At 41.2% G+C, this 24,445-nt stretch overlaps 1 protein-coding gene across 5 annotated transcripts in view; it reads left to right on the top strand.

Annotated features, from left to right (window-relative positions):
* ACSL4 (acyl-CoA synthetase long chain family member 4) overlaps positions 1-24,445 on the top strand; it is a 133,326-nt gene that overhangs the window by 40,325 nt on the left and 68,556 nt on the right. The window contains exon 1 of one of the 5 annotated variants that reach the window (XM_080795082.1): positions 9,177-9,472. The exons of 2 other annotated variants lie outside the window; for them this stretch is intronic. The gene's annotated coding sequence lies outside the window, so the exon portion shown is untranslated. Of the gene's footprint in view, positions 1-9,176; positions 9,473-24,445 lie in introns of those variants that run through there. 2 more of the 5 variants (XM_080795081.1, XM_080795084.1) reach the window with 2 other exon arrangements.

Here is a 24,445-nt window from a genome sequence, read left to right as displayed (position 1 = left end):
ATCTGAACTTTTCCAGTCTTTCGTTCTCTTAACTTCTGTGACTTCAGATGAGGGTACCTTGACTTTCACTTAATCCGATGATGCATTTTTTTTTTCTGCAGGAGGGTACCAGGTTTTGAAATTTTTCCCCCTCTTAACGTGTAGCTGAAAAGTTGTAATAAATGGTAAGGTGATCTGCCCTGCCAACATAGGGGCCTTTCTCCAGCCCATCTGACACGGGTTCCAGGGAGCTCTGGGTCAGAGGAGCTCTGGGTCAGCTTGTTGTCAGAAGAGAACAATTAGCACCTTCAGTCCCTGAAGAGGGGTCAAGGATTTAAGATCTATCTGGCAAGGGTTAGGTTATCATTTGGGCATGACATAGGATAAGCTGTGGCAATGCACTTGTGATGAGCTCTGGGTGTTGTACAGGAGTGTTGAATTGTCATATTGTATACCTGAAATTAATATTACACTGTCTGGTAACTGGAATTTCATCTATCTATCTATTTATTTTTTAAAGTTATTTATTTATTTATTAGAGAGAGAGAGAGAGAGAGAGGGAACACAAGCAGGGGGAGAAGCAGAGGGAGAAGCAGGCTCTCCACTGAGCAGGGAGCCCGATGCGAGCCTCAATCCCAAGACCCCTGGATCAGGACCCGAGCTGAAGGCAGACGCTTAATGACTGAGCCACTGAGGCGCCCCTGTTAACTGGAATTTAAATAAAAATTTTTTTTTAAAAAAAGGAAAAGAGGGGCGCCTGGGTGGCTCAGTGGTTTAAGCCTCTGCCTTCGGCTCAGGTCATGATCTCAGGGTCCTGGGATCAAGCCCCGCATCGGGCTCTCTGCTCAGCAGGAGCCTGCTTCCCCCTCTCTCTGTCTGCCTCTCTGCCTAGCTCTGATTTCTCTCTGTCAAATAAATAAAATTAAAAAAAAAAAAAAAAAAAAAAAAAGGAAAAGAAAAAATAAAATAAAATAAAATCATAAAATAAATACAATACAAAGGGTTGGAAGTGATGAAGGCATGGTCTTTGTATTAGTATTTCTTTCCAGTTTTAGAGGTTTTCTCAAGTTAAAAACAGTAGTAGGTAAGATAAAGTTTCTATCAAAACTTATGATCACAGAACTTGATCAGGGAACTGATCTGATCTGTAATATCTGAAGACCCGCTTTTGATATTTTTTATTACCTTATGGCTATTTCTTTTCTGTTAATTTGCAGACATACTTTGCTTTTGTGCTTTCCTTAGGTTTCTGTATTTAGTGTCTTTCTTTCAGCCCAAGATCAGCTTGTTTATTTCCAAAAAAGCAGCTGCTTCTACAAAAGACTGGCAACAGGATAGAGTATGAGGTCTGGGGGAGGGAGGTGTAATTGAAGCTGAAGGGACTCTTAAGGTCAGTGTGCTCTGTTCATTGAAATTATCTCTCCCCAACTGTTTTCTCCAGTAGAATGTTAAAATATTATATTCCTGCCAAAAAACCTCCCCAAACTCAAATCCTAAACATGAGAAACAACCTCTCCACCCTGAATCAAACACTATTTTGTGTTGGTAACTTATTTCAAAAATCATCTTATTTAATTTGATTTAAAATTACCTTTATGATTTTACAGCAGATCAGTGCGTGCATTTGTTTTCTTATTGGGGACTATACGTCAATGGGACTATCACTACAAATTACTGTTTTCAATTTCTGCTGAAAATCAGAAGGAAAAGTTTGGCGATATGAGTCAATTACCTTGAAATATAACATTTGATTCAGCAAGTCAACATCTAACAGTTATTTAAAGAAATGAATTAGAGAGACATGCAAATTGATATTCAAGGATGTTCATAACAGCATCACTTACAGCACTCGAAAAATTTAGAAACCTAAATGTCCCCCCCACACAATAGGGCTAGAATATTATGCTGCCCTAAACCTGGTCTTTAAATAATTTTTAACAACATGGGGGAGAGCTCACTTTCAGTGTCAAGTGAAGAAAAGCACACAATACTATACCGTTGACTCTTGAACAACATGAGTTTGAGCTCTATGGATTCACTTACACGTGGAAATTTTTCGGTAAATACAGTAGAGTACTATGAATGTATTTTCTTTTCCTTACAATTTTCTTAATAACTCTTTTTTTCTAATTTACTTTACTGTAAGAATACAGTATATAATATATGTAACATGCAAAATATATGCTAATCAACGTTTTGTATTATCTGTAAGTCTTCTGGTCAGCAGCAGGCTATTAGTAGTTAAGTTTCTGGGGAGTCAAAAGTTATATGTGGATTTTCGACTGCACAGGGATCAGCACTTCTTCTCCTCATGCTGTTCAAGGGTCAGCTAGGCATATGGAATGGTTGCAATTTTGGAAAAAATATGCATAAGAAGAAGCTGGTGAGAAATACAACAAAATATTCATAGTGGCTCACTCAAGGCTGCAGAATTGTGGATTTAAAGAGCACTCTTGGGGTGCCTGGGTGGCTTAGTGGGTTAAGCCTCTGTGTTCAGCTCAGGTCATGATCTCAGGGTCCAGGGATTGAGCCCCGCATGGGCTCTCTGCTCAGCAGGGAGCCTGCTTCCCCCTCTCTCTCTGTGTCTGCCTCTCTGCCTACTTGTGATCTCTCTCTGTCAAATAAATAAATAAATAAATAAAATCTTCAAAAAAAGAATAAAGAGCACTCTTTAGGGGTGCCTGGCTGGCTCAGTTGTTAGAGCATGTGACTCTTAATCTCTGGGTCATGAGTTCAAGCCTCATATGGGGTGTGGAGGATACTCAAAAAAAAAAAAAAAAGAAAAAGTAAAGAGCGTTCTTTATGTATTTTTGGTGCTTTCTGTTTTCTATAATGAATAGTTATTACTTTTAGAAAAATATATAAAATTTTCAAACATTTTAATGAAAGGAAATTAAACAATAATGAGAAAGCATTGTTTACCTATTGGATTGGTAAGGTTTCTTTTTTAAAGATTTTATTTTTTTATTTGTCACAGAGAGAGATAGAAAAGGAGAGAGAGCACAAGCAAGGGGAGTAGCAGGCAGAGGGAGAAGCAGGCTCCCTGCCTGATCAAGGAACCTGATGCAGGACTTGATCCCGGGACCCTGGGATCATGACCTGAGTTGAAGGCAGAAGCTTAACCAACTGAGCCACCCAGATATCCTGATTGATAAGATTTTTAAAGATTTGATAATATTTGATGTTTTCAAGGATATGAGGAAAATGGCACCCTTACATACTCTAAGTAGGAGTGTAAGATGGTTTGGTCCTTTTAAAAGATACCTTGATAGTATCATTTAAAATTTCAAGAGCACATAGCCTTTGACCCAACATCATTTCCAGTTACAGGGCTTAACTATATAGAGATGCTTGAATAAATATGCAAAGATACTTGCACAGGGATATTAACTGGAGTATTGTGAAGAACTAGGGGGAAATCCTGAATGTTTGTTAAGAGGGATATGATGAATACATCATGGTACGTCCATACTATGGAATACCGGGTAGCAGTAAAAAAAAAAAAAGTTAATTACTTAGATATCTACATACAAACATAATACCATGGAATGATGTTTGTGATACATTATTAAGTGGAAATGGGCAATTTGGAGAGCAATATGTATAATATGTTCTCATTTTGAAAAATAAGTATATGTTACCCTGTATGTGCATGGCAAACATTCGGGAAGATGTGTATTAGCTTGTTCTCAGTTGTCATCGTCTCTGTAGAGCAGGATCAAAGACTCCTTTTACTTTATATGCTTCTTTTTAAAAATATTTTATTTATTTATTTATTTATTTATTTGAGAGAGAGAGAGAGAATGAGAGAGAGCATGAAAGGGGAAAGGTCAGAAGGAGAAGCAGACTCACTGCTGAGCAGGGAGCCCGACACGGGACTTGATCCCAGGACTCCAGGATCATGACCCGAACTGAAGGCAGTCACCCAACCAACTGAGCCACCCAGGCGCCCTACTTTATATACTTCTATTTGAACGAAAGAAGTGAACATGCCCTTCTTTTGTAAGAAAAAGAATAATAGAGACAAGCAGTAGAAAAGTAGGGCTTACAGTATAAAAATTTGCTTAAAATAATCTTCCAGAAACGTATTCGTCCGTGGACAGTGTTGTGTAGCTACAAAGAGTTTGAACAATTTTTACATTAGGCCTCATTTGCATCATGTCTTAATTAAGAGAGAGAACCAATTCATAAGCTGATCTGGGTTGCCCTATGTAATGTTTTGTCCAGTGGCAACAAAATTAGATTCGTTGAACTCTTTCATAAATACTATTGAAATGAGCTCTCCGAAAGTTGAGGTTAGACCCTGAATCTGAAAGCTGCCTGTATAGATGGTCTGGATTAGATACAGAACCTAGCTAAAAGTGACTCAGAATCTATGAGTTCACCTTCCGGGTATTTGCTATCAATGTCTTCTCGTAGAAGGGCTTCCCCCTGTGTTTAATATAGAAGTAAGATGTTCCAAAAATGAGAATTTGCTTCTCTTTTAGGTGGGTTTATGTGCTAATGAGATGGTTATGTGAAATATTACTTATCCAGCCATATGCACACTTTCCTCTGAAATAATAACAGTATCTACCTTGTAAGCTTACTGTGCGGGTAAAATGAAATAATGCCTGTGAAGTGTTTGGTGAAGTGCCCTGCTCTGAGTAAGTATTTAATACCTGGTGGCCATTGTTATTTAAACATGTTGCTAAAGATTTTCCATTTGAATAACAATAGCTTAGCCTGGACCAGGGCCACACACATCCAAGCAAAGGAGACAGTTTTATTATAGCATTTTAGTTTGGAGAAGGATTGCTTTGAATAAATGTTCAAGGCTTAAGCAGAATGAATATGTAGGTATAATGAAAGGGTTTGTCCATTTCACAGAAGGCATTAGCAAAAGGCATATTTAGAGGATTGAAGGGAATGGAGGTTTAGTGCGCAGGTTACAGAGTGATTTAGTAAACGAAAGTGAGGGTGGCGGTTGTAGACCACTTAAGGAACTTAGCCCTTGGCTCTAAAGAAAGTCATTCAATAAACAGGAGAATCTGGAGAAAGACTGGTGTGGTGTAAATGGAAGGATGTGAATTTTGGTAACAGCTTCCTTTTTTCTCATCAGTAGAATGAGGAGGTCATACCTGGTAATTAATAGCCACCATCTTCTCCACACTTGTCATAAACCAGGCTTTTAACGAGCATGGTTTCATTTAATCCTCCCTCAGAAGAGCCCTATGAAGGAGAAACCATTATTAGCCCCAATTCAGAGATGAGGAGGCTGAGGCTCAGAAGACATTATGTAACTGGGTCCAGGGTGGTCCCTGTCCAAAGCCCACATAGTTTCGATGCTGCTAGTCTGCCTCTGAGTGGCCTTCCAGCTCTGGTAGACAATGATTCTGAGTAAGGGACATTTGAACATATTGTCATTATCTGCCTTGTCTTTTAAGAATGGAAGATGAAATTGAACATTTTGGTATGTGAAAGGGAAAGGAAAATGAAGAGAGACTGAATATGAGTTATGATGCTGGCGATCTTTCTTTCTTTTTTTTTTTAATTTATTTATTTGACAGACAGAGATCACAAGTAAGGAGAGAGGCAGGCAGAGAGAGAGAGAGGAAGGGAAGCAGGCTCCCTGTTGAGCAGAGAGCCCCATGTGGGGCTCCATCCCAGGACCCTGAGATCATGACCTGATCTGGCGACCTTTCTTTTCCCCTAACATTATTGGGCTAGAATCGTACAGAAAGGGAATAAAAATACACTAAAGGTAATTTCCATGCTGTTCCGATAACACCCACAGCCCATTTCATTTGCCTCCTGCCTTAGGGATAATCTGAATATTTTGTTCTCTCTGTCCGTTTTGGGAAGGTTACTAAAGCAGTTTGCAAGGACACTGGGACGAGTTTATTTAGAGGGGATAGGAGCTCACTTTTAAAAGGACGAAGAAGGAATTAGTAAGACACACTGTAGTCAAGTTCCATTAAACCCCTGCTGGGATTTTGATTTGAACTGCACTGACTTTATCGATTAATTTGGGAAGAATTGAGTCTTTCCAATACTATTCCCTTCCATTCAGACGCATGGAGTGTCTTTCCCTTTGTTTTGGTCTTTCGGTGAATATAAAAACCTGCCAAATGTGCTGGAATGAAAAGAAAGGGCTCTTTGGAAAAATAAAAGGATCACTTCTCAAACAACAACATCTAGATCTAGCTACTAGGCCTCTGACCAGTTTTGAATAGAGTAGCTTGGGTTATTATTTATGTTCACAGTAAGATCATCTCCTGTCTAGGTTTCTGATTTCACTCGTTTCACACAAGCCATTGAAGACAGTATTTGGCCCAGTGGTTGGGCCTGAAAATAAAAGAAGGCCTTGCTCAGGACAAAATATAATATAACTTGTCTATGCAAATATTACTGTAAAGTCCTGCTGCTTGTAGTTGGACCACAGGAAGAAGTTACTATTTTACAAACCTGTGCAGTATGTTTAACACGCAAAGCCTTGTTACACAGTCAATGAAGAGCAGTCGTTTTCTGTTTTCAGGAGCAGCCTGGCTATCTGTTTCAGCTTCTTGTTACAGGAGAGTCAAGTGAGCAAGGCCCGAGTATGAGTACCTGCTAACAGAGCTGCCGCGTTGATTCCATTTGGTTTTGAACAGCTTTATTTTCAGGCTTTTCGTCCTTTTTATGTTGTAGTTTGAATCTGTCCACTGCGCTGTCTATTTTCCTGTTTTCCATTTCCATATGTTGATCTCTTCGGTTTCTAATTGGGTTGGCAGTCTCAGGCAAGATTTCATACTGAGGAAGCCTGATGTCCTGGTAAATGCCGTCATGCAGGAGTCAGGGGACCCGTGGTAGGAAATCCAGGCTCTGTTACTAGTTAGTTGTGGGACTAGACAAGTCATTTAACCTGGATCTATTTCTCCACCTGTAAAACAGCGATAATAATACCCTATCTTCCTAACTGGTAAACAACTGTGCAAATGTTCTCTCTAAAATGTCAGGCAGCTGGCTGGGGGAATGTTTTGTTCCTGGGTAGGAGTGCTGGAGGGTTTCTGATGACAAGAAGTTAAACAAGGTTTATTTTGACCTTGAAAACGTGAGAAAGGAAAGCTAGAAATTGTATGGAGCTACCTGGTTTCTTTTTGGGGGATGTAGCTCTTCTTCCGTCTTCGTCCTGGGTGTGGTTCACTGTAGAGCAAAGAGATGTGGTCTATGATAAAGGTAGCCCCAACTGTCTGCGTTAATGAATAACTTAAGTGATAAAGATCTTGAAAAATTGAAAGAGTGTCTGGGTCTGATAAATAGATCTATATCTATATTATACACACGGGTCCATGCAGAGGTATGTATGTATACAAAGTCATACATACCGACAAAAACAGATAGCTTTGGGCTCTTTCTTTGATACCTTTTAAAGTTGGAGCAACTTCAGTAAGCTAAGGGCTCAGTGTTCAGGGGAGATTACCTAGTTGAAGAGGTCTGGGCTAAAGGACAGTTAGTGAAGGAAATGGACAAAAGTACTCTTTATTTTATTTATTTTTTTTAGAGAGGGAGAGAGAGGCTGAGAGAGAATCCTTAAGCAGACTCCAAGCCCAATGCGGGGCTCTCTCCGGGGCTCGATATCAGAACCGTGAGATCATGACCTGATTGGAAATCAACAGTCGGAGGCTTTTCCCGGCTGAGCCACCCAGGCATCTCAACAAAAGTACTCTTTAATTATAAGTCCTTTTTCTTCCCGGTCCAATGGGTTGACTTATGTGCTACACTGGGTTTGTTTTATGTCTGTATTTTAATTCCATGACTAGACACTAAATTCGTTGAGGGCAGAGATGATCATTCCTTCTACTTCATTTGTGTTAACCCTGTTATGGAGGATAGTGCTCTGTACTCTGCAGGTACCTAGTGAATTATATAGCTAACAAATGATTACTTATTTCTGGTATCACAAGATCCCTCATAAAATAAACACAACAAACTCGTTGTTTGAAGTCCTGAACTTTCTAGGTCAGTATCGAAAAAGGAAGTTCATGACTGCCATAGTAAAATTTGTAGGCTTATTATAGGTAGGGGGGTTGACCTGTTGGAAACTGGCTGAGTAATCCTACTTCAGAGTAAGTAACACAAAAGAGTTGTAGTTCTATGCTCTCCAATTGTGGGCCTCTCACCACGCATAGTGTCACCTGGGATGCTTATTAAAAAATCAAATTTCTCAGACCCACTCGGACCCTAATCACAGTATCTGGAGGTTGTAGCTCCAGGCACCCATATTTCAACAAGCACCCCAGATGATTTGGATGCATACTAAAGCTCCAGAACGACTCTAGTCTGTAATCTGAAAGGGTGACACACACATGTGTAATTCTATGGGAAGATGGAAAACAGCAAGAGAAATGAAATGACTACTACTAGCAGGGAGAGGAAGCTAGTCCTCCATTTCGCATCAGGGAACTTGGAAGAATATTGGTGCTTTAATCTTTCTGGTGATACATTTTAGGCAGCTTGTCGTCATGGCTCATTTACAGTTATGGTCTGTCCCTTTTGCAGTCCTGAGGCAGTTCACCAGAATCTTACTTTTAACAGCTATTTCTTGAATCTCTTGGGAATGGTCTTTGTAAGACCGGCTCCTAAGCCATGATCAAGGCCAGTAAAATGTCACAATGCTGAAGGGACTTCTTATCAGTTGTGGGCTCTTTGGCCATGACCCCTGCGGTGGAAAGGAAAGGCATCAAGGGAACGCCCACCCTCCAACGCCCTCATCCTAGTGATAGTTCACAAATGGGAGGGAGCGGGGTCTTAACGGAGTGAGAGGCGAGGTAAGAGAACGCAGGCAGTAGCTCAGTTGTGGAGGAGCAGGATGTCTTTAATCAAAGAATAGGATCTCCGTCGGAAGAAAGAGCAGAAGTCCAAAGATGAGTATCTCTAAAGGGCAGCTGGAAGATGACCCGAGGGGAACTTTCCTCCCGGGGCTGAGTCCTAAGAAGGGAGCACAGGTGCCGGCGTGGGCACGCTCCAAGCCTCGCTGAAATCAGATAGGCGCTAGGCCCTTCCGAAAACACATTCGATAAGGCGGCCGGCCCTCTCAGCGGCTCGGAAGCCGGAGCGAGAGGCTGCAGCAAGCCAGCGAGAAGCCGTTAGCTGACTCTCCTCGCTCGCAGCGCCCCTCCCTCGCTTCGGGAAGCCCGCCGGGCCCCGCCTCCGCTGCTGACGTCCGGCGGGAGCGTGGGTGGGCCGAGACGTCGGCCGCCCGCGATTCGGCCGGCTCAGCCACACCACCGCGCGCCCCCGCTCCGCCCGCCCCTCCGGGCGCGTCTTTTCCGGGCTCGCGCCGCGCCGCGCCTCGCCGCGCCTCGTCCCGCCTCCGGCAGTCGTCCGGGTGCGCGCGCGCCGCTGCGGCTTTTTCTCCGGCCTCCACGGCGCGCCCCTCCTTGCCCCAGCGCTAGCGGGCACGCGGCTCTTCCGAGGGCTTCCGAGTGCCAGGCGCCGGCCGGCTGCGAAGACACCGGGGGCCGTGTCTCCGGTGAGTAGTCCCAGCTGCCCACCCCTGTCGGAGTCGGCGCCCGAGCTCCGGCAGCCCCGCCATCCTACACCTGAGCCCCGCGGAGGTGGAGGGGACGTCCCAGTTCCCGGAATGGGCTCGCTTTCTCCTGGAGCCCGGCCGAGCTACCCGCCCGCCTGCAAACCTCTCACCCCACCTCCTCCGGGGCCGGGAAGGCTCCCGGGGTCTCTGCATTGTCTCCTTCGCTGAAGTCCAGGATTCTAGGGAGCCCGGCCTGCCCCTCTTCCTGCCGCCCACCGCCCCCCACCCCTCGAGAGCCAGAAGCATCCTCCCGACCGGCCTTCTGGGCTTTGCCTTGACCCTTTCCGAAGGAGCACCTCAGGTGCTTGCCAGACCTCCAAACGACCTTTACGGTGCCCCTCGACCTCAACACCACCGTGTCCCCTCTGGATGGGTCTGGCTCCGAGGGCTAGGGGATCTCTCTGGCCCTGGCAGCATCCGCCCTTTCGATTTGAGGGATGCCCTGGCTTCCGATATTCTTTTAGCTTCCGTATCTTTAGGTATGTTAGAAAACAGCTGAATTCTAGCAGAAGCATGCTCGTATTTTTTCCTGTCTATCTACATCCCTGTCCTCATGAATGCTGTATATTTAGCATGAGCTTTATTCACTTCCTCTTCCTCTCAGTTGAGTACCCTACAGAAAGAATTGCTGCCAATGTCTATAGCACATAGAAAAATCGAGGAGAATATGATTCATTGCCTAACCCCCATCAAGGGGTTACATATTTTAAATAGGACGTCATTTCTCCTCTGCACTCCAACATCTCCTCCTTCAAAGGCATTTTTCCACCCTCTTGAAATGAATTTTGCTCTAGTGTCTCACCTTCATAATAATCAGTCATTGCTCCAAGACACGACGGTGAGATGCAGAATAAGGGCAAAATGGCATTTGAAGAAATGAATCCCTTTGAAAGAGTAAGCAGTCTGCTTTATTGGTTAGTGGCTAAATTGATGCCTCAGTTCATGTACAAAAATGAGGATGTTGGACTAGAGCACGAATAAGGTTCCTCCAGTGTGATTCTAGGACTTCTAAATTCATGCTTAGTTCCATATTGCTGCATAACGGAGATTTAACCTAATTAAAGCCCCATTTCCTGGTAGTTGCTTGTCACTTTAGTTTTTCTTGGATTTTGCCTCTTAATAGTTGTAACTATTCTTGATACATATGGCTGTGTGCAAGTGGCGATTCAATTACAGTACTGTCAATGAGCCTATCAATCAAGCTTTTTATCGCATAAGACCTCTTCTTGAATTGTAAAGTAGCTCTCTTTTTCATTTGGAGCCGCAAAAGTGTAAGACATGTAAGCCTCCTGTTAGAATTAACACCCTTGCCACCACTTAGGTGGAGGATGAAACAGTAGACCGTTAGTGTACTTGTGCCATAGGATAAAGTACCATTTTGTTCTGATATGGGAGGTAATTTGACACTTCAAAAATCCATGGGGAGGTGTAATGCAACATTAAAAAAGAACGTTTTCCCCCTGACAACCCTATTTAAAAAAAGTGATTCAGATGAACATTTTTGTATGTGTTTTGGGTAGGGGTGGGATGGGTGGAGGAGGAAGGAGAGTCTTGCCCAATTCAGTAAAAGGAAAAATGAATTGGGGCTTGGAGAGCCTCTGGATCCAGCTCTAGCTAATTGTATAATCCTGGACATCTCACTTAGCCTCTCTTCATTTTTGCATCTGTAAAAGCGCTGTGGTGATTGACAGAGTGAACTGTAAGCCCCCTAATTTGAATTCTTCTTATACTGGAAAATATATACATAATGAATCTGTATATATGATTATATGACGTAAGTTGCATTAATGTTGTGCCATAATTTCTTAGTTATACCAGTTGTCTAGAATGTTTTTCTCAAAGATCTGCATATACTTGTTCCAGTGTATGTGTGCATCATTCTTAATTCATCCTTATCAAATGAGGGGGGACTATATGCGGAAGTCTATAAATTGGGAAGCATTTTACAAAAGTCGAGTATTGTTAACTTCTGCTTGCAAGTGAAATGTGTGCATTTCACACTTTTAAGAAAACGTTCGTGGCTTTTAGAAGTTTGAAAGTGAGTGTGTCCATGCAGCCTACTGCCTTGTAACTGCAGTTGACTAGGAACTTTAAAGAATATGCTGGCATCTCATTCATTCATTTATCACTCATTGAACTTATCTCATTCCTTCAGCTGTCACTTATTTTGTGCCAGACCACTAGGATATGATGGTTAAGAAAACCATCTTTATGACTTTATAGTCTCGATGGTTATGGGAGGGTTGTAAAGAGATAGATGTATATACAGTTTATTTTTACTAACAGCAACAACAGCATTCAAATCAGGGACACAAACAAAATCCTGGGGACCTCAAAGCTCCATAGGGGAGGAGGAGATGATTGTATTAATTGTAGCCTATAGCTTCTCTTCCTGGCATTCCCTTTCTCCCCCTTCCTTGACTTTTATTTAGTCCCTGAGATGGTAGCAAAAATAAAAGCTTTATTTTTCCACTCCCATCACTGGCTGGTGTTCTATACTTCTTTTCATTGTCTTTTAACTGTTCATTTTTGAGGTAGCTGTAGATTCTCATGCCGTTCTAAGAAACAATACCCTTTATCTAACTTTCCCCAGTGGTAACATCTGCATAGCCCTAGTATAATATCATAACAAAGGAACTGAAATAGATACAATTCATCCACCTGATTCAGAGATCACCAGTTATTCATGCACCCATTTGCCTGTGTGTATTTAGTTCTGTGCAGTGTTACCACATGCGTAAATGCATGTAACCACCTCCAGGGTAAAGATACAGTTGCATCACCACGGGGATACCTGGTGTTGCCCTTTTATAGCCACAGCTATCTCCCTCCCTCGCTGATCCCTGGCAGCCACTAATCTGTTTTCCATGCCTATAATTTCATCATTTCAAGAATGTTATATAAATGGAATCATGGAGGATATAACTTTTGGAGATGGGCTTTTTTTTTTTAAAAAGATTTTATTTATTTATTTGACAGAGAGAGAGAGGGAAGAGAGAGAGAGAGAGGGAGAAAGAGAGAGAGAGATAACAAGTAGGCAGAGAGGCAGGCAGAGAGAGAGGGGAAAGCAGGCTCCCCACTGAGCAGAGAGCCTGATGCAGGGCTTAATCCCGGGGCCCTGAGACCATGACCTGAGCTGAAGGCAGAGGCTTAACTCACTGAACCACCCAGGTGCTCTATACTCAGGGTAATGCCCTGGAGATTCTTGTAGGGAGTCTACCTTGTATCCAGGTAGTTCCTTTTCATTGGTGAGTCGTATTCCATGGTGTGGGTGTGCCCCTTTGCTGTGCTGTATTCCATGGTGTGGATGTGCCCCAGTTTGTGTCACCATTCACCAATTGAAGGACATCTGGTTGTTTTCTGGTTTTTGTTCTGAACCAGTTAAAAGCTCCTGTGAACGATTGTGTACTGGTTTTTGTGTGGACACAAATTTCCATTTCTCTGGGATAGAAGCCCAAGAGTGCAGTTGCTGGTGGTAAGGTAGTTGTATGTTTCATTTTAAAAGCAACTGCCAGACTGTTTTCCAGAGTGGCTGTACCATTTTGCATTCCCACCATCCGTGTATGAAGGCTCTTCATCCTTGCCAGCATTTGCCATTCTTACTATTTTCTGTTTTAGCCTTTCTGTTTGGTGTCTAGCGATATCTTGTCATAGGTTTAATTTTCATTTCTCCGGTGGCTAATGATGTTGAACATCTTTTCATGTGCTGATTTGCCATCTCTGTATCCTCTTCGGTGAAATGTATGTTCATGCATTTTGTCCATTTTCTTGTTAGATTTTTTTTTAACTGTTGAGTTCAGAAAGTTCATTATAATATTCTAAATACTAGTCCTTTGTTAGGTATGTGGTTTGCAAATATATTCTCCCAGTCTGTAGCTTGTCTTTTAATCCTCTTCACAGGGAGTTTCAAAAAACAAAAGTCTTTAATTTTGATGAGGTCCAGTTTATCAATTTTTCCTTTTAGGGGTGGTGCCTTGGGTGTCAAGGGTCTTATATGCGTTTGTTATTTAATTTTATTCCTTGCTGTTCTGTAGAACATTCAGTATTTCTGTAAGCAGTGGAACTTTTTTCATTTCAACCATCCTGGAGCTCAAATGTGTTCTGTGAACAAGTGGTCTTAATGACTTGGAGTGTGAATACATACTCACACATACTCTTGCTATATTAAAGTGGCTGCCATCTTTTGTCCCTTGAAAATATTCTGCCTTACCAGGCTGTGAAGTGTTAAAATTAATATTTTAAAATTAAGTAGGTATGATGTGCCAAGGAGATTTTTGGTTTCACTTTCTAAATTAAAACTATTTTGGCAAAACTGTATAGTTTTTTTTTATATCAAGGTTTCTAGTAAGTAAGTGATCCAAAGAACAAATTTGTGTTTTCATTTAAAGTTTACTTCTGTGTTTCGAGTACTGAGGTCATGAATCTTTGCTGTGTATTTAGGAGGCTTTTTACACTCAGTGTTGATTACCAGAATAATGAATAAAAGACAGCTGAATTTGTACATCTACAAAATATATTTTGTATATTTTCCTTTTAGAGTAGTTACTTAGTGTTTATTTTCATTTTCTTTAAATGTAAGCATTGGCTTTAAAGTGGCTTACAATTTTATATTTTGAACAATGGATGTACTCCTTTTATGAGAAGAATTTACAGGAAAAGTTTAGTGATTAATTTTGAGAGTATAATTTCTGTAAGATGGTACTGAAATTATTACTTGTTCCCTCAGTGTCACCATATTTGCTCAAATAAGCGTACAGCTAGGATAGTGTATTCCTATTTGATAAAGATCAATCATTGGTATAAGGCAAGGGCTGACAAAATACCACTGGCATCCAGATCCTGCCCACCACCTGTTTTTGTAAATCAACTTCTGTTGGAACACACCGCATCCATTCGTTTATATATTGTCTGGCTGCATTCAAAATGCATTATTGGAGTCAAAACAGAGAATGTATGACCCGCCAAAGGCTACTTACTCTCTGGTCCTTTATAGACAAAGTTTACCCAGAGATAAAGCAGTGTTATAAATTATTGAGTCTCTGTGTTATAAAGGAAATTCAGCAGACTTTACCTGGACTTTTAGTACCTTTTAGTTACATTTCCATGGGAAATTGTGGTTCAGGAGAGTGTACTCATTTTCTTCACCAAGTCTACAAGACCTGTGGTCTAGGAGCAGCATGAAGGAATGGATAGAAGGGTGGCAATGTGGATTTTGTTGTTCTTGTTAAGTGTGGGTGAGTTCAGTGTGATGTAGATTTTCAGCTGGTGAGATTCAGAAAGAGGTCTATGCATTTGTGAGGTCCTTCGGAGGTCCCCACTGTAAGCCAGAGTGCTCATGACCGAGCCAGGTAGGGCAGTGCCCTTGTTCCTGCTCCCAGCACTGCTCCCTAACCTTTAAATACACCGTAGTCCAGGCCTGGCAAGCTGAACTTAGACTGTTGGCTTACTGTTTTGTTTGCGTAGCTTTCTTTTGTCAGTTTGAAGTTGACACTTGAATTTTCTTAAATGCCGTGTGGGTGCTGTTGAAAATGGTAGTTAAGTTAAGAGGGTTGGCTCTACATTGGGAAAGAGATGTATCCCTGCCTCCCATCATATACAAAAAGAAATTAAAGATGTATTTTAAAAATTTAGGTATATATTTGGAAAACTTCTGGAAAGCATAAGACAACTGTGACAGAGTTAAAATGCAAGTGATGGGACTAGGGGGAAATGCCATTTACATATGCAGTGGAGGGTTTAATTGACATCTCCCTCACCGACTCACCGCATGACACTGATGCTCTTCATTTCCTTTGTAAAATACATGGCATTGAGCACTTGCTGTCAGTAGGCTGGTCTCCAGTATGCCAGTATGCTTGAGGACCCACCATTAGAACAGATACTTTTATTACTTAACCTATAAAAATTTATAGATGAAATAATATGATGTCTGGGGTTTGCTTCAAATTTTGTGGGGGGTGGGGGGAGGTACAGAGTGCATAAAGATGTAAAAAAATAAAATTCAGCACATGTGAATAATTGTTGAAGCTGGGTAATAGTTATATTCAAGTCATTATAACAAAACAAATAGAGTGTTTTGTAGAGTTGATGAAAGCAAGTGACTACTGTCTAGTTAAGTGTGGGTAAGACAATAAAAGATCTGTATAAAATAAGGATAAAAATGTAAAGTTTTCTTCACTCGTAGTGCTTTGTAAATGTCTTTTAAGTTCTTTGAAGTTATACATTTTCTAAAAATTCAGTTTAAATTTCTTCACTGTTAGTGGGCCTGGACTTTAAGAAAAAGGTCTCGGCCTCTTTGCCCTCTATCAAAAGTTTGAGGGACGTGTGTGCATTTACTGCTAATGAAATGAAGATAAAATGAAATGTTTGTCATGTGCGTATTTTTTATGATTGTTTACCTTAATTGACCTTTTCAATAACTAATCAACTGTTCCAAATAACATTAGATAAAAAGGCTTCTACTGTATACTTTGGTTTCTCTGCAGATTGCATAAATCTTTCACCTTTTACTAAAAAAGTCTTCTACTATGTAATACCCACTTTATGTAAAGACCTCCTAAAAATCAATAAGAAAAAGGCACACATTAGAAGGTTATGAATTGGCATTTCTCAGAAAAAAAATGATGAATATGAAAAAAGATGCCCAAGTTCCCTCTAGTAATTAGGGAAATGGAAACCATTTTTCACCAAATACATTGGCAAAACTAAATATACCCACTTTTAGCAAAACTAAATATACCCACTTTTAGCAAAAAAAAAAAAAACCAACAAAAAAACACTGTCACTGAGAGTGCAGATTGTATAGCTTCTTAATAAAAAATACCCACATCCTCTCATTTTAAAATGTATGTGTATTTTGGCCCAGCAATACTGTTAGGAACCTAGGGAAGTATCTGCACATGTGTATAAAGATATGTATAAGGTTTCACTGCAGTGAAACCGGTTATAACAGTGAAACCTTCAGAGCAACCTGAATGTCCAACAATAGGGGAATGAGTTGAATGATAATATACTGGTCTATGGGATACAATAGGGCTATTAAAGGAAAGAAACCCTCAGATAGACCTATGTAATAACTGACATAGGAGTTCCAAAGTACACTGTTAAAGGAGGTAGCGGAAGGAGGCAGTCAGCACTGTCCACGTACCGTAATTCCACTTACCTAAAAACAACAGCGGTGGGGCGCCTGGGTGGCTCACTGGGTTAAGCCTTTGCCTTCGGCTCAGGTCCTGGTCTCAGGGTCCTGGGATAGAGCCCCGCATCGGGCTCTCTGCTCAGCAGGGAGCCTGCTTCCTCCTCTCTCTCTGTCTGCCTCTCTGCCTGCTTGTGATCTCTCTGTCAAATAAATAAATAAATTCTTCAAAAAAAAAAAAACACAAAACAACAACAGCGGACCCTTACTATGTGTGCGGATGATACAAAAAGGTCCAATTGATACACACCCTGAGTGGTTATCTCTGGGGGGAAAGGGAGTGTTGTTAAAGGAAGGCAGTCTAAGGGATACTTTAATTTTTGACCCTGCACAATTCTATGGTGAGTTTCTAAATTTGTGATTACTGTTTTACCAGTGATCATACAGATGAATAGTCTGACACATTTACACTCTGGAGGGTGCTCGCACCCCAGTCCTGATGTTGTGCGTTACACAATGACACCATGCTAGAAACTCAGTGTCTTGTGTTTAATGAGTACTCTACTACTTTTTTGGTAATTTCTCCCTTTGGTAAAGTACTATTTGTATCTTTTAGATTTTCTACACTAAAAATATAAGTACAAAGAAGTATAAAGGCACTGTAATTCCATACCCAGAGAGATATTGCCAATTTTTGGTTATATCTGTTTGTGCACACATTCTGTATACACATGTGTGGGCACTTGCACACATACATAGGCACATGTGCAAACGTGTATCTTTCTGCAAAAATGGGTTCTTACAGCATAGACTGATTTGTAACTCACTTCCTTCAACGTGGCATTATATCATGAGCATCTTTCGGAATGGGTAACTTTGAGTGAGTGAAAAAGACCTCTTGGTGGGAAACGAAAAACACTGCCATGTAAATACAGTGTTCTGGTTAAAATAACTGGTTTCTAGGGCAAACTATAACCTTAAAAAAAAAAAAAAGAAGTCATGGTCACCAAAAGTAAATAACCACGGAATTTTAAAATTCTCAATGTTGAACCAGTTCAGTTCTGTTTTGAATTTAACTATGAGCATGTTCTTTCTTTCTTTTTGATTTTATTTATTCATTTGACAGACAGAGATCACAAGTAGGCAGAGAGGCAGGCAGAGAGAGAGGAGGAAGCAAGCTCCCTGCTGAGCAGAGAGCCCAATGCGGGGCTCCATCCCAGGACCCTGAGATCATGACCCCAGCTGAAGGCAGAAGCTTTAACCCACTGAGCCACCCAGGCGCCCCATATAAGCATGTTCTTTAAATTGTAGTTACTAGTAATGATGGATAAGTGCAATGTATCAGAATGTAATTAACAATCTGTTTTGAGTGGAGTTTTGTTTTGTTTTGTTTTTTAAGAAGGGGAAAGAGAGGTGAGGGACAGAGGGAGAGACAGACTCTTACGCAGGCTCCCCGCCCAGCATGGAGCCCAACATGGGGCTCCATCTCCCAAACCTGAGACCATGACCTGAGCCAAAATCAAGAGCCAGATGCTTAACTCCAGGCACCCCAAGGAGTTTGGCTTTAATAAGTATTTTAAAGGATTTTAATAAGGATTTTAGAACTGAACTTGAAGAGTTACTTTGATTTAGAGAAAAACCAACTCTTCTAATTTTTGGTAAAGGTGTGGGCATAATTGTATTCTTTTACAAGTTATAAAGGTGAAGAAAATCTAGGTTCTCTGTAACGACATGAATCTTTGTCTATGATATCTCCATCTGTAGTGTATACAACTGAATATTAGAACTGTGTTGGCAGATCACATTTGATTTGGGCAAGTATGTTTGCATTCTGCTCTCTCATGTTATCTAGGAGCATTTAAAAAAAAAAACTTTAAGTAATCTCTACACTCAACGTGGGGCTTGAACTCACAACCCCAAGATCAAGAGTCTCATGCTCTTCTGACTGAATCAGCCATGAGCCCATCTGGAAGCATTAGTTAAGCACATCCACTGAAGGTTCATTACAACTTCTCCTGGGTTTATGCTGTGAACTTAGAGGTGAAAATTTTTACCTTACTTTACGTTACACTGAATACTTTTTGATACTTTAACCATTTTTAGTGAATTCAATGGAGTACCAAAAGAAGAGTCTACCTTGCCAACAATGGTGTGAATGTGAAGACCCATGGTAGATGCTCTTGTTTTTGCTGTGGCAATTGAAACAGTGTCCCTGTTCTCCAAAGCTGTGCATCTCGGTTTTTTGGAAACTGATTTTGCAATATGAGGATTTTTCTCTCATGGGTGCTGTCAAGGGGGCAGATTTTACAGGAGAGTCAGGATAGAGGGTCTGTATTTCCCACTTGATTAATGAGAGGGGCATGTGAGACTCAACTGTTACAGAGGTTGTTGGGTCCCCCCAAAACAGAGTACCCCAATAATGGGTCCGTGATTAAAGGAGCGAGACTGATACAAAGCGAAGGTCAAGCAAAGCTTTATTTCACGCCAAGCATCAGGAATCAGACCGACCGTCAAATAGACCGGTCGGGCCGCCCCTACAGAGAGGACGACCCCTCCCTGCTTTCCAGACTAACTTTTATAGAGTAAAGGCCATGTGGTTGGGCCTGGCCACACACAGGTGGCCAATGAGATTGTAACACACACAGGAAACTCCACAGTGATGCTAGATGACCAATTGAATTACAATTTACCCTAGTAGACATTTGAACCAGCCTATCACCTAGTTCAGAATTGGCGCCCAAAAGGTGCCCAAAGGGCGGGGCCCATACTCCTTGGTAGCTAGGAGACAGTATGCACCCCCACTGATTGAATACCTCCACCTGGCCTGACCCAACCCACCCTTGTATTTGGACTTTGTTACCTGGGACTGGTTTCCCGGACTTGCTTTTAAATAAGTTCCCTTGGGGGGGGGGGGCAAGGTCAATTTAAGTTTAACAACAAAATGGCAGTTCAACTGGGGTGGGTCTGCTCTGGCTGAATAGGCCCTTACAAGGTGTTCAAAATGTTTCTGGTAGATTCTACGGGTTGTGAGGTGAATGCAGTGGAAGGCTTGGGGAAATAGCTGATTTCTCTTAGGTATTCTGTGCATTGCCTTTAATATGTGATTAAAGGATTTTAATATGATTAAAAAACAAGCAGTGATAGGGTTTCGAAGGACCACTCTCCTAGAGGTACCCAGATGAGGAGTCATCAAAGAAAATCTAGAGAAATGAGCAGAGCTGCTACCATTGAGATGGGGATCATTCACTAGGCTCAGAATATGTCAGTCGTTTCTGCTTCTCAGATGAACTGAAAGCTCAACATTTCCCTCAGACAGGAAACAGGAACTTGGTGAATGAGCTTAAAATTCAGTTGTGGCTTTGAAAACCGGAGAGAAGACAGAGCTAGAGCTAAGGTCTCATGGGATGAATCCAAATAAAAAATGCTGTGTTCCACATGATCACTGAAGATACAGAGAAGTTGCTTAAAAGAATAGTGGAAAAATCCTAACTTGACCGAGGGGCCAAACTGGACAGAACTAGTTTTAACAATTGTCAGATGAATGTGTTTTAGGCAAATAGAGCAGAAAAGAGAAAAGCAGGCCAGGGAAAATGGCATTCTTCTGCCTGGAACCACAGAAACCTTCAGGATTTGGTCAATTGCAAGGTTGGTCTAGGATGGTTTAAAGTCTTTAGGATTCTCTTGGTGCCCAGGCAGCTCCTTACAGGGGTAGGTTAGAATTTCTGTGAAGTAAGTAGTTTCCATAACCAGGAAACTAGAAAAGGCGCAGGGTTCAGGCTCATTTTTGGTGAATTATAGGAACCCACAGATGGGAAGCTATGCAGAAAGAAATGTAAGCATTAGCATATTCATTCAATACAGTTACATTATACATTTTTTAAGCAAAATGATTGAACTCATAAGGATGTTGTACAACTCACATTTTCCCCCAGAAATTTTTGGATTCCTAGATTTTGTATTTAGTGTCAAGTATGAAGGCCAGGGTTTTTATGTGGAAGCAGATTTTTAACTTATAGGCATATTTACATTAATTTTAATATTTGCTTGACCACCAAGAGATTGTTGAACATTTAAATGTTTGTAGGCTGGTAGTTTTCTTTAGGAACTAGCCCCCAAAGAATTTATTCTTTACGGGTGGTATCCTTTAAAGTAGTTTTGGAGGAGACAGCTGCAACATGGAAACCTCCATGAACTCCCTGCCACCTTTTTTTATTCTTGTTCTGAATTGATTGACCTCCCCCCACCTCACTTTCACAGCATGTCTTTGGGGACTACCTGGGTAGAAGTGAATGAGGGATGATTCAGTGGGTTTAAAATGACACTTGCCCCAGCCCTGCTAGCTGTCTTGAATCCTGGCTCCATGGGCCCCCCCTGGAGCTTCTGTAAGCAAAGGTGTTGTACAAGGTGGCACCCCTTCGACCCTTAGGAGGAAGATGTGTCAGACATGTTAGTGCCCAGATGGCTGGCCAAGCCCTGTCTCCTCTCTGTGGTAGCCTGCATCTATGTCCTTTTTCTTTGCTTACATGAAATGATTGTGTGGAGTGATTGGCCCACGGTTGCAGTGATAACATTTAGTGAAATGGGAGAGCTGTCCCTAACACAACTTTCAGACAGCTGATCTTGTTCTCAGAAAGCCCCTAGCCCTAAAGATGGCAGTTTTTTTTTTAAAACCTCATAGGGAGAAAGGGCTTGCGTACAATCTTGGTTCTCGTTGTCCTCAACTGAGGAAGCCGGACCACCTCTGTGCCTGCCTTTGATTGGAGGGTTATGTTGCTTTAAGGCATAGCAGGCAGGAGAGAGGAAGTGGGTGCTACACTAGGGCATTACCAAAGGACTAGGAAATGGCAGTGAATATATGATCTCTACCCAGAGCGTATCTTAAGGTCTGAAACCAGGAATCTCAACCCGTTTGTGCTATAAAGACATATTTTAAAAACCAGTTGTAGCCTCTGGGGTTCCTTAAGCTAAGACTCTATGTATTGAGAAGCCCTGCCATGTTTAATTGGATGATACCACAGTCTCCAGTGGAAATCTGCAAAATGGAGTCAAAACTCTTTGTCTTTTTCAAAGGCGGGATTACTGCTACGTAACACGTTACTTTAATGACTTTCAGGAGATGCAAGCAACTCATTTTTATCGAATAGGTAATCTAAGATCTATCCTTTATTTTGTTTTTGTTATCTTTTCTATTGAAATATAGTTGACACACAATATTCCATAAGTTTAGGTGTGCAACATAGTCATTCGATATTTGGATACATTGCAAAAAATGATCACCACAATGTCTAGTTACCCTCTGTCACCATACGCAGGCAATTCTTTCCGAAGCAACTAATTTGGGTTGAAGGAACTGTTTTTCAACCTAGAGTTGATTTCTCTAATTTTGCACCCTTCCTAGCTAATGTATCACTATGGTAACTTTCTTTGTCCATTCTCCTTTAGATGCTACAGCATTTTGTCATGAGATCATGAGAAAAAGTTTCTTTTGCATTGGGTAGAGTGACTCAGAATTTGTTTAGGATGCAGAATCCCTTCTTAGATTTGTTGCCTCTGCTGCTGACCTCTACCTCCCATGTGAGGGAAAATCAGTGATGTTTCAAAGTGTCGTGGTTATTTGGGTTGCATAAAATTGTTCTGTGGGATGATTTTCTAAACTTTGGGAATTTGTGTTGAGTTTGATACTTGGCCAGGTCTGGGGCCACATCCTGCTATTGCTAAACCTTTAAAAAATTTTTTTTCCCTTGCTTTTCCTAGCACTGCCCCATTGCTGCTGAAAGATCAGGATGTTGCCTGGGTTTGGCACCAGGCGCTGAACCTCAGGGCCTTCCTCTTCTGCTCACTGGTGGGGCAGCCCTGGAAACTCTAAGATAGAGCTGTTGGAACTGTTTTGATAATACCTTTTCTTATTCTTTAAAAATCTGACCGGTAAGCTGCTGTCACATAATCATCAGACCTGAAGATGTTTAGTAACAGAGAACTTTGGCTTTCAGACCTTCCTCTGGGTTGACCTTGGTTTTGCTTTTGAGGAAGAGTAAGCAACAGATTGGCTTGTACTCCTATAAAAGCAGAGCACCTTCTTACCTTTTACTGCTGCTCACATTGGTTGCAGATGCTTCAAGGAGGATTGAATTGTAACCTAGTCTAAAGACGATATATTTTAGATTAAATGTTCACAGAAATAATTGCAAAGGGGTGTCTTCTAGGTAAATTACATTGCAGATGCAGCAGAAGTTCCCTGCTTCAGGGATACATGGGTGAGATCTGCCAGCAGGAAATAGCAACGCTGTTGACATTGTAGCAGGTTTCTTAGCTGACCTTTGTATGGTACATACATCCCCTCCCTTAAACAGCAGTGTTTCATGGAGATGGGGAAAAAGACTGCTCTGCTTGGGAGTTTCTAGAGCCTTGGTGCTTCTCTTTAAATCTGTTCTTGAAATTCTTTTTGTGGGTCTCATCCTGTGCAAAGTTGTTGAATATTGAGGCATTTTATATTAAGGCATTTTAAATACTTAAGTAACGAAACCTCCAAGTGATAAAACCTCTGCTGGATATGTTCCACAGTGGAGCTAGCCTATTCCAAATTTTACGCTTGCCAGAGTAGTGGTGTAACCCGAAGGCCGTGCTCTTTGTAGTAGCTGGCTAGTGGTGTGCAGGTGGAATTGATTGCGACATTTTAGTTCTAGGTTTGTGTTTTCCAGCTCTGCATCTTTCTTTCCTTTATTGTTTGTCAGAAACTCACTTTCATTCTTTGGCTTTGCAAACTTTTCCTTGCCCCAGTATCTGAAGGAGGTTTTTTTAAAAAGTACGTTTTAGGCAAGTCAACTAAGACCTAAGCAGTAATAGGTATAACTGGATAATCCCAAAGGGTAGCTATTATTATTATTCTTTTTAAAATGTATATACTCACCTGGTTGGGCTTATTATAGGGTCGAGGGTTGCCTCATGGGTGACCCTCCTTTCCTATTCTACTATGTCTGCTATCTGTGTTAGTCCACTTACAGTATTATCTATTGAATAGTAAGCACCATAAAGACAGCACAGTGGGTGCTCACTGAATAGTTTTTGAATAGACGCATGTGCATGCACCTATAACTGCCCAGGATTTGGGAAACTAGGTTTTAAAAAAATATTACAAAGGAAATGGGTCATTACTGGTTGTACTTATTTTTAATTCCTTTCCTCAAATAGAAATGTGAATATGGTGGTAAGTCTTCAGAAACGATGATTATAAAACCAAAGAAAAGAGACTTAAACATTTGTTTCCTGCTTCAGTGAGGCTGTGCCCAATAGGGAGACATCACTGTCATATTTAGGAGAGGCCATATTGTATGACCGTCTTTATGCCTCTCTGTTGTCATGCTAGAAGGCATAAGGAAATTTTCCTGTCAAAGAAGTTTTATTTCAATGTATTCTCATTTATATGTAGGGATCCCTTCACCAAATGGATTCCTTCTTCTAGATTTTTCAAATGTAATCTTAATAAATGGCTTATTTTGAAAAATAAATGCCTCATTTTGGAATAATTTGAGACTTACAGCAAATTTGTAAAGGTAGTTCAGAGGTCCCGTACATCATTACCCAGCTCCCCCTTCGTGTTTATGTAATGTTAGCATAGTACTCTTAACAAAACTATAAAATTTATTTGGATTTCTAGAGTTTTTCTACTGGTCCTTTTTTTTCTGTTCCAGGATCCAAAATTGTTATACATGTTTATTTTAGAAAACATATGTAGATAAAAAGACAAAGTATGGGTAATCCCCCCCTACTCAGAGCCAGCTACT

This window comes from Martes martes (assembly GCF_963455335.1).
Source record: "Martes martes genome assembly, chromosome: X".
Lineage (NCBI taxonomy): Eukaryota > Metazoa > Chordata > Mammalia > Carnivora > Mustelidae > Martes > Martes martes.
The sequence above is the reverse complement of the archived record's forward strand: the minus strand, read 5'-3'. Positions and strand labels throughout refer to the sequence as shown.